Source organism: Eulemur rufifrons, chromosome 20 (genome assembly GCF_041146395.1).
Source record: "Eulemur rufifrons isolate Redbay chromosome 20, OSU_ERuf_1, whole genome shotgun sequence".
NCBI classification, from domain to species: domain Eukaryota; kingdom Metazoa; phylum Chordata; class Mammalia; order Primates; family Lemuridae; genus Eulemur; species Eulemur rufifrons.
Window position 1 is genome coordinate 6215304 of NC_091002.1, and position 20126 is coordinate 6235429.

At 40.2% G+C, this 20126-nt stretch overlaps 1 protein-coding gene across 1 annotated transcript in view; it reads left to right on the top strand.

Annotated features, from left to right (window-relative positions):
- Positions 1-20126, top strand: part of FGFR3 (fibroblast growth factor receptor 3) — a 366177-nt gene that overhangs the window by 188791 nt on the left and 157260 nt on the right. The gene's annotated exons all lie outside the window — the stretch shown is intronic.

The following is a 20126-nucleotide window of genomic DNA, read 5'->3' on the forward strand; positions in this document are numbered from 1 at the left end:
GCAGCTTGAACTTGGCAGTGGTGGGCGAATTTGCACTATGAAAATCGGCACATGCTACGAATCAGGGATGGATTGATCGTATTGTTGAGTGTTTAAACTTAAAGTGATAGAGAAAATGTTAATGAAAATTAAAGTTAAAAGCGTGTCTATAGTCATTACATTGTGAATAGCACAAAAAAGTGAGGCAATTCTTCTTCCATTATTTAAAAGCTATTACCTGATTCAGCAAAGACTCCAGTCATTGACTAATGGGTAACGCTCACATAAGTGGCGCTGATGCTGAAAGAAGTTTAATAATTATAACTTGAAGGTGAGAAATGGTTTAACAGTTGGTTACATTATCTGGAATCTTTTTACCAGAAAAACACTTGGTTACATACCAATTTAATATGCTATCAGAAAAGAGTGATAGGGATGCAGCTCCACTTGTCAAATCATGATTGAATTATAACCATTAGTTGGCTGAAATGAACATCTTTGTTCACACAGAGACCTATATGTAAACGTTTACAGTGGCTTTATTCATAACAGCCAAAAACTTGAAATAATCCAAATGATTATGACCCTGTTTGTAGTTTTCTGTAGAATACATAGTACTTGATGCATCTGAGTCCTCAGTTTTATGTTCTTGAAACCAATTCTGGGTTTTCAGGAAAAATTCTATTTAACATCTGGCTTAACAAAGAAGGCCACTAGGAGGAGGTATTTGCAATATCAAAAAACAGTAATGGATTAATATTCAGAGTGAAAAAAGGAATGCCTGTAAACCAATGAGAAAAAGACAGGAAACCCAACAGACCAACGTGCGAAAGATAAGAACAGGCAATTCGTAGAAGGGGAAACCCAGATACTTGAGAAGCATATGGAGAGATGCTTAAACTCATCAGTACGCTGAAAAATCCAAATTAAAATGACAAGATGCCTCATTACACCAATCACACAGCAAAATTAGAAAGCCAAAAATTTTTTAAAATATGGATATCCAAGTGTTCCAATATCGTTTGTTGAAAAGACTATGCTTACTCCACTGAACTGCATTTGAACCTTTCTTAAAAATGTATTGTCCACATACATGTGGGTATGTATCTGGACTTTTCTATCCTGACTTACTCATCTATCTTTATGCCAATACCACACTGCCTTGATTACTGTAGCTTTCTACTTAGCCTTGAAATCAGGTAGTGCTAGTTCTCCAACTTTGTTTCTTTGCAAAGTTATTTTGGCTCTTTTAGGTTCTCTGCATTTTGATATAAATTTTGGAATCGTTTGTCAATTTCTACCCCCAAAAAATGCTGGCCAGGCATGGTGGCCCACGCCTGTAATCATAGCACTCTGGGAGACTGAGGCAGGAGGATTGCTTCAGCCCAGGAGTTCAAGGTTGCAATGATGAGGCCACTGCCCTCCTGCCCGGGCAACAGAACGAGACTGTCTGGGGGAAAAAAAAAAAAAGAGAAGTCTTCTGGCATTTGGACATTTTGAGAGGAATTGAGTCGATAGAATCTCTGATGTTCAGCCATCACTGTGTCCCTCACATGGGCCCTACTTATCAAGACAGATTATCTTTCAGGGCCAGAACCACGGTAAGGGGAGGGAGCCAAGTGAAGTTTAAGGAGGTGCCAAAAAACTCAGTCATCACAGTAAATATTTAAAAAATTCAAAAATAATACTGCAAAAATCAGTGATTTTTAGATATGAATGAAACTTTTTAATAAGTCATTGGGAAATCCTTGCTTTTGCAAAATATGGTAAAGGTAGTTTGCAAAAGTAACTACTTATATATTTTATAGTTCATAGAAAGAACTAATACTCTGCATTCTGCTTGGAAATCTTCTAACCAGCAGTTTTAGCTGCAAAGATTTATAGTTGACCTTCATAATCACAGATGCCCAACAGTATTTGTCCATATCTCTCTTATGAATAACATTCTGCTTCAAGTCTGGTTGTTTATGTATTTGTCTTATCTTTCCTACAGATTGCTGAGTCCTCAAGAATAAGAACGAGAGCTTGTATCTCCCACAAGGCTAGTGCTTTATAGGTACTATGTGTTTAATAAAATGTTTAAATAAATTTATTAGGGGGAGAATAGCATTCTGAGTTGTCAAATTGTAAAGTAATAGGATTTGTGTGAAATTATTTCATCTTATTTGAGTCTTTTGAAAGTTGTTAATTTAAATGTAATGTAAATTATGTTCCATATACTCTTTACTTCTGCCTGCTCCCCAGGTACCTATTCCTCTTGCCTACCCAACCAGCCTGGAGCCTGGGCCGTTTAAGTATCTGAACAATCAGGCCATCTACTCCTTGATGAGAGGAGAGTTTCTGCTTTGAATTCTCCCTCTGCATTTTAGAAGTTAAGATGATTCTGTCCTTATGGTAGATCACTTTTGGATTATCTGATGGCACGTTTGTGATCATGTATACCCCTATGTGATTACGTATAAAATAAAGATTAAGTCAACACACACACAAAAAAATTAGTGATGAACAAAATAAAAAGTTAAATAGCGACAGGACCAGTAACTGTGCCACGCTAAGCCATATTGGAGCTGAGGTGAAAGAAAAAGAATCAGTAATGCTGATGCTGACTTCACTTAAGATTTGGGTATTTTGCTCATCATAGGATTTTTTTTTTCTTTTTTTGCATCAGCTTAGATTTTTAAGATAATGCCTTAAAATACTTACCTTTATGACTGAGTTCTTTGGAATCTCCTTAAATTTTCCACCCAAAGCAACACCCTAATCATGGCCCTGCTTTTTTTTAAAAAAAAATTCATTGTGAATTCCTTTAATTTGTACCTGTTTTTTGACTGAGTTGATCTATAATTTTATTATCTTAAAATTTATTTTATGTTCATTTTTATTTTTATTATTTTTAAGAGAGGGTCTCGCTCTATCACCTGGGCTAGAGTGCAGTGGCATCGTCATAGCTCACAGCAACCTTAAACTCCTGGGCTCAAGCTATCATCCTGCCTCAGCCTCCCAAGCAGCTGGGACTATAGGCATGTGCCACTACGCCTGGCTAATTTTTCTATTTTTTTGTAGAGACAGGGTCTTGCTCTTGCTCAGGCTGGTCTTGTACTCCTAGCCTCAAGCAATCCTCTTACCTTGGCCTCCTAAAGTGCTGGGATTACAGGCGTGAGCCACGATGCCCAGCCTATAATTTTATCTGTGTAAGTTATTTCTTAGACTGGGAATTATGGTTTCTTAACCTACTAAAAGGAGTTGGCAAGACTTCTCTCTTCATCTATTTTCAGTAACTATGTGTAAAGGCAGAAATTAGTCTGTCTGGGCCTGGGGCTTTTTTGTGGAGATGGTTTTGAGTGGCCTTTCAGTATCTTTAATTGTTAACAGTCGCTATTTCTTTTTATACTAATTTTGACATTTTATATTTTTCTGTAAATGTATTCATTTATATAGGGTTTCAGATTTACTCATGAGAAGTTGTCTATGATATCCTCTTATTGCTTTTAAATATTCTGTTGTGCCTGTATTTATTTCCTTTTTAATTCCATATTTTTATTATTTGCAGCTTTTCTTTTCTTTTTTTTTTTTTTTTGAGACAGAGTCTTGGTTTGTTGCCCTGGCTAGAGTGAGTGCCGTGGCGTCAGCCTAGCTCACAGCAACCTCAAACTCCTGGGCTTAAGCGATCCTACTGTCTCAGCCTCCCGGGTAACTGGGACTACAGGCATGTGCCACCATACCCGGCTAATTTTTTCTATATATATTTTTAGTTGTCTGGCTAATTTCTTTCTATTTTTAGTAGAGATGGGGTCTCGCTCTTGCTCAGGCTGGTCTCGAACTCCTGACCTCGAGTGATCCACCTGCCTCGGCCTCCCAGAGTGCTAGGATTACAGGCGTGAGCCACCACGCCCGGCCTATTCGCAGCTTTTCTTCTGTTAACTTGCTAATACTGTCAAAGGTTTATCTTTCTTCGCTACTTTGAAAGAATCAGTCTTCGGTTTTAGTCTTTTCTATTTTTGTTTGTTTTCTGTTTCTTCCTTTGTCTTTATTTTGTTCCATTCCTTTTTGGGGTGGCAGGTAGAAATAGATGCCCACCCAACTGTCTTATTACCTACCGCTGCGTAACAAGCCATCCCAGCAGAACAGTGGCAGTTGCTATGCGCACAGGTTCTGTGACTCAGAGCTTGGAAAAAATACTGCAGGGATATTTTGTCTGTGTTCCTTGCTGTCCTGGGCCTCAGCAGGGAAGCCTCAGAAGCTGGGGTGACTCAGGGGCTGCGTGTTGGTGTTTTTATTTCAGCAGGAAGTTAACTTGGTCAGACTCGTGATGCACACTCGCCTGGCTGGTGGCAAGCAGCCTCTAGTCTCCACTGCAGCCTTGCCTGCAAGCTGCTAGAGAATCTGCCTGCCACCTGCATGGTCCAGACGTCAGCCAGAAACTTGAGTTTACACAGAATTTTGGACTCCCTTTTCCAGCTCTCTTTTTAGGAGTCCTTCCTCACTTTCTGGAAATTGCATTGGCCCAGGCTTTCTTAAAGATAGTGAGTTTTCTGTTAGAGTTTCAGCTGCTTGCACCGTGCTAGGATCCTCTACCTGTCCTCACGCGTAAGCCTTAAAAATGTCCCTAAAACTCACCAGGCTGGTCCCTTTTTCCATACTTTTACTTCCCTCCAAAATCTGCCTGCATTTGTTTACTCTCCAAAGCCTTTTGTCAGTGGGAGGGTTGGCTGATTCCCCTAGTCCACCACGGTCCTCATCATTGGGTGGTATTGAGAACTTCTCACCATTTGGTCTTGTGTTGATTTTTTTTTAGGGTACTCTGGATCAAATTAAGGAAGTTCCCTGCTATACCTAACTTGCTAATGGTTTCTTAAAACCATGATCAAGCATTTAATTTTTTATCAAATGTTCTTATATAAGGTTTTGTACTGCACATATTGAGATGATTATGTGATTTTTCACCTTTATTCTATAAATATGATGAATTACATTTATTGCTTTTCAAATTAAATAAATCTTGCTTTCCTGGAATAAGGCCAACTTGAACATATGTTATTCTTTCTTATTTGTTGCTAGAATTAGTTTATTAATTTTTTTTTTTTTTTTTTTTTTTTTTGAGACAGAGTCTCACTCTGCTGCCCGGGCTAGAGTGAGTGCCATGGCGTCAGCCTAGCTCACAGCAACCTCAAACTCCTGGGCTCAAGCGATCCTCCTGCCTCAGCCTCCCGAGTAGCTGGGACTACAGGCATGCACCACCATGCCCGGCTAATTTTTTGTATATATATATTTTAGTTGTCCATATAATTTCTTTCTATTTTTAGTAGAGACGGGGTCTCACTCTTGCTCAGGCTGGTCTCGAACTCCTGACCTCGAGCGATCCACCCGCCTCGGCCTCCCAGAGTGCTAGGATTACAGGCGTGAGCCACCGCGCCCGGCCTTTATTAATGTTTTATTTAGGTCTTCACTGCTTTGTTCATGTGTGAGATCAGCCTTTAAGATGTTGGTATTATATTAAGTTTATGCTAGTCCCAGAAAATGGATGGAGTAAGGTTCCTCTTTTCACTTTTCCCTGGATAGTTTTCACCTTTCCCCAGGGGAAATTCTTTAGGTCAGCATTACACCTGGAGCTAGTCCTAATGTGCTGCTAGGAGGGCTCTGTGAAGCCAGGGAAAATCGATGACATAGAAAATAAGGTGGAAAAGGCAGAATGGCCCTGACAGAACATTGAGGATGAGTATCAACATAGCTCAACTCTCGGGCTTGAGAACTGAGAGCACCTGTGTCAACCTGATTTAGCGGTTTGTTTCAGAAAATTCTTTCTAGGAAGATAAGACTAACCAATAAACCAATAAATACCGTCACTGTTTGCTTCGGGAGAATCCTGCAAAAACAATGTATCCTGGCCAACAGTTTGCGGACCTGGGTACCAACTCACTCATCAGGATCTTCACTTGGCTGCATCTGTTTGTCCTGTACTGTTGGGTCATAGGCTTTGCCCAATCCTGAGTCCCTGCGTTGAAAGACAGACCATCTTTCCATTGGGTTATCTACAAAATCCTCAACAGAACTTAGTTTTGCCTTGTTTTCAGAAAGATTCTCTCTTCACCCCTCTGTCCTCTAGAACAGTCCTTTAAGTCAGCATTACACCAGGTTGGGGGTCTGAGGCCTGAGGTGCACGAGCTTTCTATTGACCTGTTGCCAGACTCTCTGGGGCTGGCCTTGGGCCAAGGTCCTGCCTCCTCTGGGCGTCCACACTGGAACTCGGGCTCTAGATGATGCCATTCCATCAAGGGTGACTTAGCATTACAGTGGCCACTTTGGAGAATTTTTGTATACCATTCTGAATGTTGATTTGAGAGTAGCCTAAAAAAGTGTGAGAAAATTAACTCTTTCAGGCCCCAAATTGCAGCTCAAACCTGACGATTTCATTTTGCGGCTCCCTCCATTGCCCTCTGCACCTGTCCCTCTTTCCGATCCACTTTCTTCTCCTCTGTTTTGCCAGAAACGCTGAAGCTCAATTGCCTCTTAAAGTTAAGTCATCTTCAGAACTGGGCAAGCCCTTTCTGGTTAATTTATTACAATAACAGCTTTATTGAGGAATGATTCACACACAAAAAACTCACCCACTCAAGGCTACACTGCAGTGGTTTTTAGCATATTCACAGAGTAGAGGTGCTCATCCCATCACCACTGTTTCGTTCCAAAACATTGTTATCACCCGCCAAAGAAATCCCACACCCCTCAGCCACCTCTTCCCATTCCCCCTCCCCAGGCCCCGAAAACCACCAACCTCCTGCTTGTCCTTAGGGATTTGTTTATTCTGACACTTTATCACAAAGGAATGATAATAGTAAGTGGCTTTTTGGGTGTGGCTGCTTTCAGTTAGCATAATTTGTTTCAAGATTCATCCATGTTGTAGCAGTACTTCATTCCTTTTTATTGCCAAATAATATTTCATTGTGTGGATGTACCACATTTGTTCATTCATCAGTCGTTTCCATTTTTTGGCCATTATGAGTAACGCACTATGAATATTCATGTACGAGTTTTTGTGTAGACGTATGTCGTTAATGTTGATTCTGCACTCGAGTCTTGGTCCAAGCAGAGAACCGTTTCAAAAACTTCGCAAAGCCCAGACAAGCTGGAGCACCCAGCTTGCCAGGAACACTTTCTACTTTCCTCGTCACTGAAGGTGGCAGTGTTGCAGGACTTTCAGCATTTCCAAAGCAAGGATCCCTTTCCCTCCCAGGCCCAGTTTAATTCTCCTCCCTTTTCTTTAAGCCCTCACTGGCAGCCTTGTCAAAGGCTGTCAAATTCTAAGTGTCTTTGATGCTCTTTAAAGTTTCATTAACTCTCTCGAAGAGCTTCCAGCTTCCATCGACTGCCTGGTTTCCAAGTCAGCTTCACATTTCAGATTTGTGTTTTGGCAGCACCTCACTTCCAGACACCAAAGTCTGCATGCATTTTCTGTCGCCGTGTAACTGAACACCTCAAGACTTAGCAGCTCGAAACAACAGCAAGCGTTTATTATCCTCTTATTTTTTGTCAGTCGGGAATCTGGACATGGCTTAGCTGAGTGGCTCTGGTTTGGGCTCTCTCAGGAGGTTCAGTGAAGTCAAGGTGTTGGCTGATGAAGACTTTCCCAGGGTGACGAATCTGCTTCAACAGGACCAAAGACCCCCGTTCCTCCCATCTGGACTGATCGTGCCCCAGGTCTCCAACTCAGGGGGAAATGAGCTCAAGGGCAACTGGGTGTTGAGAAGACCAGGATCCAAATAACTCAGCTTCTGGGATGGAACTGAAGCCATGTGTGTCAGCATGACTTAACCGTCTAATCCATGACATTCTTGACAGGAAGATAAGACAGCAAACCAATAATATTTCACTGCTACTTTAGCAAATTCTGAAAATCCAGTTATTTTCTAGCCAACAGTTTGGTTCATCTGAGCAAACAGCTCACTCATCTCCCGTTGCTGGAGACCGAGTGACAAGTGGAGTCTGTCCAAAGTCTGTGTCACAGCTGACCCAGTTGGCCACACATGGTCTGGACCCCAGCTGGCAAAGAAGAAGAATCTGGTGTCTGATCTTAGAGTCTTAGATGAGTTGGCTGAGTGTTGATGGAACCGTGAAATGGCAAGGCTACACTACAGACACACTCGGGTGGCTCGAGAGCAGCGTGCAGAGCAGAAAGCCTCCCTGAGGGCAGGACTTGGATCACTGAGCTTGCGCAACTGTTTCATGTAGAGGGAGAAGGAGCCTTGGGTAAGGGTAGACATGGACTTCTGGGCAGGGCTCATTGTTTGGCTGGTTGGTCAGAACCTGGAAGGAGCAAGTTTGGAAGATGGGGGAGAAAAGATGTGGTGTGTAGGTGTGTGGAGGAGCCAAGGGGAACGGCCCCGAGTGGGAAGAGGGCTGTAATGCTCCAGTGTCCCCCACGGAGGAGGCACTGCATGGCCATGTTGACAGCACGCTGTGTAGGTGGATGTCAGCACCCTCTTCCCGCGGCAAAACTACAGTCAAAGAACATGGGCTCTACTATGTCAACAACTAGAAATATGTTGATATTTGCTTTATGGCCTAATATATAATCACTTCTTGAAACTGTTTCATCTGCCTTTGAAAATAATGGTATGTTCCACAGTTGTTGGACTCAGTGTGCTATAGAAGCCCACTGGTCAAATTTATTAATTGTATTAATAACACCCATTGTTAAAACCTCCTTTATCCTCTGGCTATAGATACAGAGATATATAAAATGTATGTCAAAAAGCCTAAAGGCAGGCATGGTGTGGGGGGGGGTAGAGGTGGAGCAGGAATGGAATTATATTGTTTTACAGTATTTATACTATACATGAAGTGGTGTGACATTACTTGAAGGTAGACTGTGATAAGTTAAAGATGAATACAGTTGTCTTTCAGTATCCATGGGGCATTGGTGCCAGGACCCTTCAGATAACATGGCACAGTATTTGCATATAACCTATGCACATCCTTCCAATGCCTAATACAATGTAAATGATATGTAAATAGTTGTTATACTGCATCATTTAGGGAATAATGAAAAAAAAAATAGTCTGTACACATTCAGCACAGAAGCAACCATCCATTCTTTCTCCCTGAATATTTTCCATCCTCGGCTGGTTGAATCCATGAATGTGGAAGCCATGGGTACAAAGGGTCAACTTTATTGTAAACCCTAAAGAAACCATTGAAACAAATAAAGAGATATAGCTTATAAACAAGTAAAGGAGATAAAATGGAATCATAAAATAATACTCAATTGATCCAAAAGGAGGCAGCAAAGAAGAAAAGAGTAAGAAAGAAAGAAAGGACAAGTGGAAAACAAATATAGCAAGAAAGCACATTAAAACCAACCATATCAATAATCAAATTAAATACAAATGGTCTAAAGACTCCAATTAAAAGAGATTTTCAGAGTGGATAAAAAATGATATGGTATTTACAAAAAAACCCACTTTGAATATAAACACACAAATAAAAATAAAATGATATAAAAAGTCAAACTATAATCAAATGAAACCTGGAGCAGCAGCATTAATATCAAGCAAAGTAGACTTCAGCATAAGGAATATTGCTAGGGATGGGGAACGTTATTTTCTAATAATAAGGGAGTCAGTTCATTAAGAGCATGTAACAATTATATGAATAACATAACTTCAAAATGCATGAAGCAGTCAGCACCTCTGGTGTAGTGGTATCATGCAAGATTCTCAAAATGCATGAAGCAAAAACTAATAGAAATGAAAGGAGAAATAGAGAAACATACAATTATACTTGGAGATTTCAACACCCCTCCCTTAAGACTTGATTGAACACGTAAACAGAAAATCAGTAAAGACATATGCTGTAAACAAATGTGCTGAAAAATGGTAAAAAAAAGAAATAAAAGAAGATAAAGACATAAACAACACTGTCAACCAATTTGACCATTGTAAAACACTCTAACCTGCACCAGTAGAGCACACATTGTTCTAAAGTGCATTCTGTTTACCAAGATAGACCATACTTTTTGTCAAAAGCAAGTATAGATAAATTTAAAAGGACTCAAGTCATAGAAAATACGTCTTTTGATCACATGGAATTAAATTAGAAATCAATAAGGAAAAATGTCTGGAAAAGCACCCAAATATTTTGCATTAACCAATACACTTATAAATAACCTCTGAATCAAAGATGAATCACAAGGAAAATTAGAAACCATTTTGAACTAAATTAAAATGAAAACTTATGTATCAATATTTGAGTGATGCAGCTAGAACGTTAGTGCTTCTATTAGATAAGAAAGACATCAAATCAATAACCTAACTTCTACCTTCAAAAACTAGAAAAAAGCACAAATAAAATACAAAATAAGCAGAAGAAAATAAATGATACATATAAAAGCAGAAATCAGTGAAATAGAATATGGAAAAAGAATCAAGAAACTTAATGAAGCCAAAGCTGGACCTTTGGTGAAATCAGTAAATGATAAGCCTTGGCTGGGCACAGTGGCTCACGCCTGTCATCCTAGCACTTTGGGAGTCGAGGCAGGAGGATTCCTTGAGGTCAGGAGTTCAAGACCAGCCTGAGCAAGAGTGAGACCCCATCTCTACCAAAAATAGAAAAATTAGCCAGGTGTAGTGCTGTGTGTCTGTAGTTCCAGCTGCTTGGGAGGCTGAGGCAGGAGGATCACTTGAGCCCAGGAGTTTGAGGGTGCAGTGAGCTATGATGATGCCACTGTACTCTACCCAGGGCGACAAAGTGAGACTGTCTCAAAAAAAAATTGATAAGCCTCTAGCATGAAAAAAATAACAAGACAAAAATTACCATATCAAGAGTGAAAGAGGAAACACCATTACAGAACCTATGCATGTTAAATAGATAATAATGAAATATTATGAACAACTGTACACTAATAGATCTGAAAACTTATATGAAATGGACAAATTCTAACACACAAGCTGCCAAAGCTCACTCAAGGAAAAAAAAAGATAACCCGAATAGCTCTGTATCTACTAAATAAGTTAAATTTCTAGTGTAAAACCTTTATACAACAAAAACAATGTCCAGATGGCTTCACTGGTAAAATCTACCAGACACATAAGAAAGAAATAATATCAATTTTACACAAACTTTTCCAGCAAATAGAAGAGGGAACACTCCCCAATTCATTCTATAAGGTCAGAATTATCTTTGCATGAAGAACAGACAATGAAATTACAAGAAAAAAAGCTATAGATCAATATCCTTCATGAACATAGATGCAAAAGTTCTTAACACAATCTTAGCAAATTGAATCTAACAATACATAAAAATGATAATATCTCATGACCAAATAGTGTTTATTCTGAGAGTGCAAGTTTGGTTTAACACTGGAAAATAAATCAATACAATTCACTACATAAACAGGATAAAAAAGAAAGACCAAATAATCATCTCAGCAGATGCAGATAAACCTCTGACAAACTTCAATATCCAATTTGTAATTAAAAACACTTGGAAAATAGGAATAGAAGGAAAATTTCTCAATTTGATCAGGGGCATCTATGAAAAACCTACAATTGGCTAGGTTCATGCCTATAGTCCCAGCACTTTGAGAGGCCAAGGCAGGAGGATCAGTTGAGGCCAGGAGTTCAATACCAGCCTGGGCAACATAGCAAGATCCCGTCTCTACAAAAAGTAAAAATATTTGCATGTAGTCTGAGCTACTCGAGAGGCTGAGATGGGAGGATGGCTTAAGCCCAGGAATTTGAGGCTGCAGTGATCTGTGGTCAGGCCACTGCACTCCAGCCTGAGAAACATAGCGAGATCCTATCTCAAAAAAAAAAAAAATAAATAAACAAAATAAAAAATTGTAAAATCCCTACTACTGATGTCATAATTAATGGTGAAGGACTTCTATGATTAGGAAGAAGACAAGGATGTCTGTTCTCACCAATTCCATTCAACATTGCACTGGAGGTACTGCAGTAAGGCAAGATACAAAGGCCATCCATACTGGAAAGAGAAAGGGAAATTTAAAAAACTTTTCAGGGTTGGCTGTGGTGGCTCACACCTGTAATCCCAGCATTTTGGGAGGTCGAGGGAAGAGGATTTCTTGAGGCCAGGAGTTCAAGACCAGCCTGAGCAAGAGCGAGACTCCATATCTATAAAAAATAGAAAAATTAGCCAGGTGTGGCTGCACAGCACTGTAGTCCCAGCTACTGGGGAGGCTGAGGCAGGAGGATCACTGGAGCCCAGGAGTTGGAGGCTGCAGTGAGCTATGACTGTGCCACGACACTCCAGCCTGGTGGACAGAGCAAGACGGTCTCAAAAAAACAAACAAAAACTTTTCAGATGATGTGATCATCTAGGTAGACAATCCTAAGGAAAATACAAAACGAAAAAAGAGCTACTATAGCAGATACATAAGTTTAAGTTTGGGAAAGTTGCAGGATAGAAGGTTAAAATTTTTTAAAACCTCCATTGTATTTTTATAGACTAGCAATGAACCATTAGAAAGTGCAATTTAACAAATTATACCATTTACAATAGCACCAAAATATAAAATATTAATAGTTAGTCATACGTTTGACAAAAGATATACAAAATCTACACATCGAAAATTATAAAACATTGCTGAGGGAAATTTAGAAAACACTAAATAAGAGAGATATACAGTGCTCATGAGGTTGGAAGACTTAACATTGTTAAAATGCCAATCTTTCCCAAATTGACTTACTGATTCCACGCTATCCCAACCAAAATCTACAAATAAAAATTTGCAGAAATTGTCAAGCCTATTCTAAAACATATATACAAATGCAAAGTCCTAGAATTGAAAAAAATTTGAAAAAGAAGAACCAAGTTGGAGGATTTATGTCACCTAATTTTGAGTGTATAAAGCTACAGTGATGACTGCAGTATTTCTGTTGGCATAAAAGCAGGCATACACAGAGAAAGGGAATAGACTAGGGAGTACAGAAATTGGACCCACGTTTATTTGACCAATTGATTTTTCAATGGAAGTGCAAAGACAATTCAATGGGGGAAAAGAGTATCTGTTTAAGAATTGCTGCTAGTACAGCCATTATGGAAAACAGCATAGTGGTTCCTCAAAAAATTAAAAATAGAACTACCATAAGATCCAGCGATCCCACTGCTGGGTATATGTCCAAAGGAGATAAAATCAGTAACTCAAAGAGATGTCTGCACTCACATGTTCAGTGCAGCATTATTCACAATAACCAACATATAGAATTAGCCTAAGTATTATCCAGCCTTTAAAAAGAAGGAAATCCTGTCTTTTGCAACAACATGGATGACTGCGGGACATTACACTAAGTGAAATAAGTCAGGCATGGAAAGGCAAATACTGCATGATTTTACTTATAGTGGAATATAAAATAGCCAAACTCACAGAAGCAGAGAGCACCAAGGTGTTACCAGGGGCTGAGCAGCCTTGGGGTGGGGAGGAGGCAGATGTTAGTTAGCCAAAGGACACAAAGTTTCAGTTATGCAGGACAAGTAATTTCTAGAGATCTAATGTACAGCATGGTGACTATAGTTAACAATACTGTATTGTATACTTGAAATGTGCTAAGAAACTAGATCTTAAATGTTCTCACCACACACACATACACACACACACACAGTAACTATGTGAGGTGATGGATATGTTAATTAGCTTGATTGTGGTAATCATTTCACAACGTATACATATATCAAAACATCACATTGTACACTGAAAACATATACAATTTCAATAAAACTAGAGGAAAAAAAGAATTGCTGCCAAGGCAACTGGGTAGCCATATCCAAAAAATAAACCTGAACCATCACTTCATACAAAAATTAACTCAAAAGGGATCAGAGATGTAAATTAACAGCATCTGCACGAGGTCCCATGTTTTCTCTCGAACACAGCCCTGTATGGGACATTGTGTGCAAGGCCACACAGTGTGTCCTTTTCACCTTGTCAGTCCTCACAGTTGCGGGTATTGCTTATGCCCTTTTCCACCTGATGGTCTGCACCTTCCATCTAAAACATCGCCCCATTTAGCAGGAAGGAGCTTGAGACTCCGTCGCCCCTCCTCCCATCCATGTGGAAGGGGAAAATTGACAGTGGCGAATATGCACCAGGGAAAATGGTCTGAAAAAGGGTAAAAGTGTTTTCTGTCTCTTCAAAACCTCTCACTCTTTTTGAAAACTACAACCTACATCCCTGCCTCAGGCCAGGGGTCGGGAGAGGCAGGGGAGTGTCCTTTGTTCTTTGTGCCACAGGAGATGGCTAAAGGGAATTGCCTGGGCAGAGGTCAAGACACTGTGTTAGCCAAAAATGGGACTATGGTATTAATAAGACATTTAGAAGCTCTGTACTTCTGCTCAGAGTCGGTACTTTGAGACTGGAGTCTGCCAACCTCCTCACTTGCCAGCAAATTAATAAACTCTTTCCTTCTCCTAAAAAAAATGTAACAGCAAAACTTAAAACTTGTGTAAAATCCCAATGACATTGGGCTAGGCAAAGATTTCTTAAGCAGGACAGAAAAAGCCTAAAGTAAAAAAAAATTGGTAAATTGGACTTTATCAAAATGAAACACTTCTGCTCTTTGAAAGACCTTGTTAAATACAATAAAATGCAAGCCATAGACTGGGAGAGAATACTTGCAAAAATATATATCCAACAAATGACTTACACCTGGAATACATCAAGAACTCTTACAGTATAAAAATAAGACAAGCAACCCAATCAAAAAACGGGCAACCCAGCAATTCCACTCTTAGGTACATATATGTAAGAAAACTGAAAACATCTGTCTGCACAAAAACTTGTACACACGTTCATTGCAGCATTATTTGTAATAGCCAAAAAGTGGAAATTACTGAAACGTCTATCATTGATGAATGAATGAACAAAATTTGGCCCATCCATACAATGGAATTCAGACATAAAAAGAGTCCAAGTACTGATTCACACTGCAACAGGGATGACCCTTGAAAACATGATGCTACTGGGAGAAGCCAGACACAAAAGGCCACATATCATGTGATTCCATTGACAAGAAATGTCCAGAATAGGCAAATCCATAAAGACACAAAATAGATTAGCAATTTCCAGGGGCTGGGGCAGGGTGGGGTGGGGTGGCGATATGACTACTAATGGGTATGGGGTTTCTTTTGGGGGTAATGAAAACATTCTTGAATTAGATAGGGTTGATGGTGGCACAACTTTGTGAATATGCTAAAAAGCACTGAATTGTACACTTTAAGAAAGGATGAATTTTATGGTATTGAGTTATATCTTAATGCAAGTATTTTTTAAATGCACAAAGGACAGACTTTCAAATTACCTAAAATGGCCAAAATAAAAATACTTAGTCTACAAGTGTGGCAATGGCACAAAAGAAAAAATGGGCAAAAGATATGAACAGACACTTCACCAGAGGGTATACATGAATGGCTAATGGAAAAGATGCTCAACAATTGGCCATTAGGGAAATACACTTTGAAGTTACAATGAGATACCATGACACACTCAGTAGAATGGCTAAAATTAGAAAGACTGACCATACCATATGTTGGACAGAAGGGAGAGAAACTGGAACTCTCATACACTGCTAGTGGAAATGTATAAACGATACAAGCATATTGGAAAAAAATTGGCAGCTTCTTAAAAAGTGAGTTATACACCTACCATATGATCCAGCCACCCTATTCCAAGGCATTTATTTATCTAAGAGAAATGAAAGCACATTTCCATACAAACACTTTTACACGTGTGTTCAAGTACATGTACTTGACCGAGCAGCTTTATCTGTAATAGCAAAATACTGGAAACCATCCACATGTCCATCAACAAGTGAATGCATAAACAAATTTTAGTTTATCCATACAATGGACTCCTCCTCACCAATAAAAAGGCATGAACAATTAACACACACAACAGCATGGATAAACTGCATAATAGTTATACTGATTAAAGAAGACAGATAAAAAAGAAAATATATTGTGTCATTCCATTTTCACAAAATAGAAAATGCAAACTAAGCTACAGTAACAGTAGGCAGAGAGGTGGCTGTCTAGGGGTGGACATCCATGGAAAGGCAGGAGGGAGGCATGACAAGGGGATGGGGAATCTTTGGGGGCAATGGAGATGTTCATTATCTTGATGGTGGGACAGTGTCACAAGTGTACACAGATGTCAAAATTGATCAAACTGTACACTTTTAACATGTGCACTTTGTCGTACATCAATCTTAATGAATCTGTAAAGAAGTAAAAAAATAAATTTAATAATTCCTTCACCCTCCTACCAAAAACACAGATCCTTTGGGTATTCAACCTAGAACACGACTCCATTACTCCTTGATTTATAGGTTGTCATACAGAATCTTAATGCTCTCTCTTTTTAATACAGGAGAGATGGAATTATTGTTGATGCTTTATGTAGTCATTGCTTCTTCGCATTCTGCCCCAGAGCTCCCTCCCTCTTGCTTTGCCACTTGCTTCCTGCCTCTCAGGTCCTTCAGGTGCGATCCCTTCATCTCAGCTGGAAGTACATCCTCCAGACTTTCCTTCCTGAGAACCTTCTGTGACAACTTATCAGTCTCTGTCTGAATGTATCTTTATGTTGTCTTAGTTCACTTTGTGCTGCTATGACAGGATACCTGAGACTGGGTAATTTATAAAGAACAGAGATTTATTTCTTACAGTTCTGGAGGCTGGGAAGTCCAAGGACAAGGAGCCTTATCTGGCCAGGGACTTCTTGCTGCCTCATCCCATGGCAGAAAGCTGAAGGGCAAGAGAGGGTGCACGCACACGACAGAGAAGGGGTGGGGGGAGAGAGAGAAAGAGAGTGTAAGGGGGCCAAACGGGGGCCAAACTCAATCTTTTGTCAACCTAAATAAAAAACAGAGAGAGAGTCTCTAAAAGAAAATTGTTTATTCGGGAATAGGCATTGCAATGGGGATACTTGTTCCATAGTCAATTATGTGTGTATTTAGGGAAGTAAAAGAAGACAAAGGTTTTTAAAGGAAAAATGAGGAGGATCACATAGTTGTTTTGAGTCATTTATCCTTGGCTACAAAGATTAATAACAAGGATGATGCCAGTCCGAGGTTGGACAGGCAGTTCCTGGGCAGATGCTCTCACAAAAGTACTTTTTTGGTGCAAGGTTGTAGTTTTTGCAGTCTTTTCTGGAGAACCCTCCCTTCATGGCCTTTCCTGGCTCTATTTGTCAGGGTTTCTAACACAGGTGACGCCATTTTGATTCTGACAACTTTCACATTTCCCTCTTTTGATCAAGTTCTTTCTCTGAAAGCATCATTGACCACTCATCCTGCAGTTGGGTTTTGATTGTCTCTCCATGCCAGATGGACGTGTCCTGGTTTGATCTGGTCTGGTCTCATGTTGGAAGGAAGTGATTGGTGACTAAGTGTCACTGTCAAAACCCTTTTATCCATGTTTGAACAACCAAAGAGGTTTGGAAGGAGTGGCTCTCAGGCTAGGTCTGCCTGGAGTCCATTTTTAAGTTCAATTTTGTCTGCTCCATAGGCATTAGCTATCATCTCAAAGTGCTGGGCCAGCATTATTCTGTTAGGAGTTGTACTTCTGCAGAAATTTAACAAGTAACAGGTACAAAATTTAAAAAGAAAACTACAAAGTAAAATGATAATCTCAGTTTGCATAATAGTTTTGAGTCACAAACCAAGGCTTAAAGATAACCAATTTTTTTTGGGGTAGAGATGGGGTCTTGCTATGTTGCCCAAGCTGGCCTCAAACTCCTGGTCTCAAGCAATCCTCCTGCCTTGACCTCTCAAACTGCTAGAATTACAGATGTGAACCACTGTGCCTGATCAAAGGTAACCAACTGAACAAATCAAATGATCATGGGAATTAGGCGAGACTTATAACCATGTGGCCTGTTTTCTTACTTTGCATATCTGGGTCTCAACTTCCCCAAAGGAATTTATCAGGTGCAGCACGTAGTATTAGCAATAGCACAGACATTTCCTTATTTAACCAGTAGACAGCATAGAGCAGTTTTATCATCTAACCTCTCATGGCTGGGCTGCATTAAAGCAGAGTGAGCAAAGTTATATTAGGGAGGTTCCCAAAGGCACCCGCTAGGTGGACTCAAGGATCTCTTGGGTCAGGTTCTGTCAAGTTACCAGCAAAAGCTACTGATTGTGAAATTTAGTTCGTTCGTTCGTTCTTTCTTTTTTTTTTTTTTTTTTGAGACAGAGTCTCCCTCTATTGCCCGGGCTAGAGTTAGTGCCATGGCATCAGCCTAGCTCACGGCAACCTCAAACTCCTGGGCTTAAGCGATCCTACTGCCTCAGCCTCCCGAGTAGCTGGGACTATAGGCATGCGCAACCATGCCCGGCTAATTTTTTTCTCTATATATTTTTAGCTGTCCAGATCATTTTTTTCTATTTTTAGTAGAGATGGGGTCTCACTCTTGCTCAGGCTGGTCTCGAACTCCTGAGCTCAAACGATCTCCCCGCCTCGGCCTCCCAGAGTGCTAGGATTACAGGTGTGAACCACCACGCCCAGCCTGGGCATTTTATTGATCTATCTTCTAGTTCACTAATATTCTTTTAATCTGTATCCAATGTAAGCCACATCTGTTAACTGGATTTGGGGTGATTGTATTCTTTTTGTGTGTGTGTGGTCTAAAACTCTTTTAATTGCACATTTGTGTCTTGGGTTATCCCTGGGATGGTGAACCCCCTCCTCATTCCTAATCCCAGCTACACAGGTACAATCTGGCATTGTGGTCTGGCTGCTAGCAGGCAGCGAGGATTGTATGCTTTAGCTCTAGAATTTTTCAAAATTTCCCATCATTTTTTTCTGGTTTTCTGTTCCCTGTTTCCTAGTATATTCCAGGTTGTCTCTTTTTAAAAGAGATATATTAATATATTAAGTATAGCTAAGTTTTAAATCTGCATCTGATAATTTTGCTGTTTTTGTGATCATTTGTGGCCAATTTCTTTTTTCCTCCTCATGGTGCTACGTTCCCCTGTGTATTTGGTTTGCTTTAACTAAGTATTACTCCTTGCCCTTGATAAATTATTTGTTGAGCTTCCCAAGGCCTAGGATGAAGACTCCTTCCTGCAGAGATAGTCTGAATGTGCTTCTGCTGGTTGCCAAGAGCATTACAAGTCCAGAACTATTAAAAATCATTTTATTGTTTACATGTCCTTGGACCACTCAATGATGTACGTTTTGGTCACAATTCCATGCCACAGAAGGCACTTGTTTAAAACGCATCAGAGGTGGGTTTTCCCTTCCTTCTCCCCTCAGTATCAAAGCAACAAACTCCTAGGACTCTGGGGAAGGAGAAGGGCCTGGGTCTACCTTTGATCTCCCTGACTCTGCTTCATGTGTGGGGGAGGTGGTGGCGTATGGGACTCCTGAGATTAACCACTGAAGCTTTGAGACCAGAGGGTGTTGGCTGTCACTTTTCTTCTCTCTGCCCCACAAGGTGTCCAAGGCCTCAGCTAAGTTGACCTAACATGGTCAAAAACAAACTCTTGATGCCCCACCCTCGCACCCACTCCTCCCTGTCTTCCCCTGGGTAAATCTTGATGCTGTGAATGTCGTCATAATCAAAATGGAGCCAACTGTATTAAAAAAAAAAAAAAAAGCCCTGACAGATATAGCTGGGAAGGCCAGGAAGGGAGGGCTCCTAACGTACAAAGACTTTGCAAATAGCACAGCCCTGCACAAAGGCCATGACAACCTTACATAAAAATAAATACTTCTGTGAAGACGTCTGCCCAGCAACTACCAGTCCGACCTCGGACTGGTATCATCCTTGTAATTGATCCTAGTAGCCAAGAATAATTAGCTCAGAATAATTAGCTCAGAACAATTATGGAATCCTCCTCATTTTTCATTTAAAAACCTTTGTCTTCATTTACTTCCCTGGATACACACATAGTTTTCTATGGCATGTGTAGTCCCATTGCAATGCCTTATTCCTGAATAAATACAGTTTTCTTTTTGAGAGCCTCTGCTTGATATTTAGGCCGACATAAATGGCGTCCAGGGCTGAAGCAGGAGGATGGCTGGAGCCCAGGAGTTCTAGGCTGCAGCAGTGAGCTGTGATTGCGCCAGCCCACTCCAGCCTGGGTGACAGAGACCTCGGCCCTCACTTCTGGAAAAAAACAAAACAAAACAAA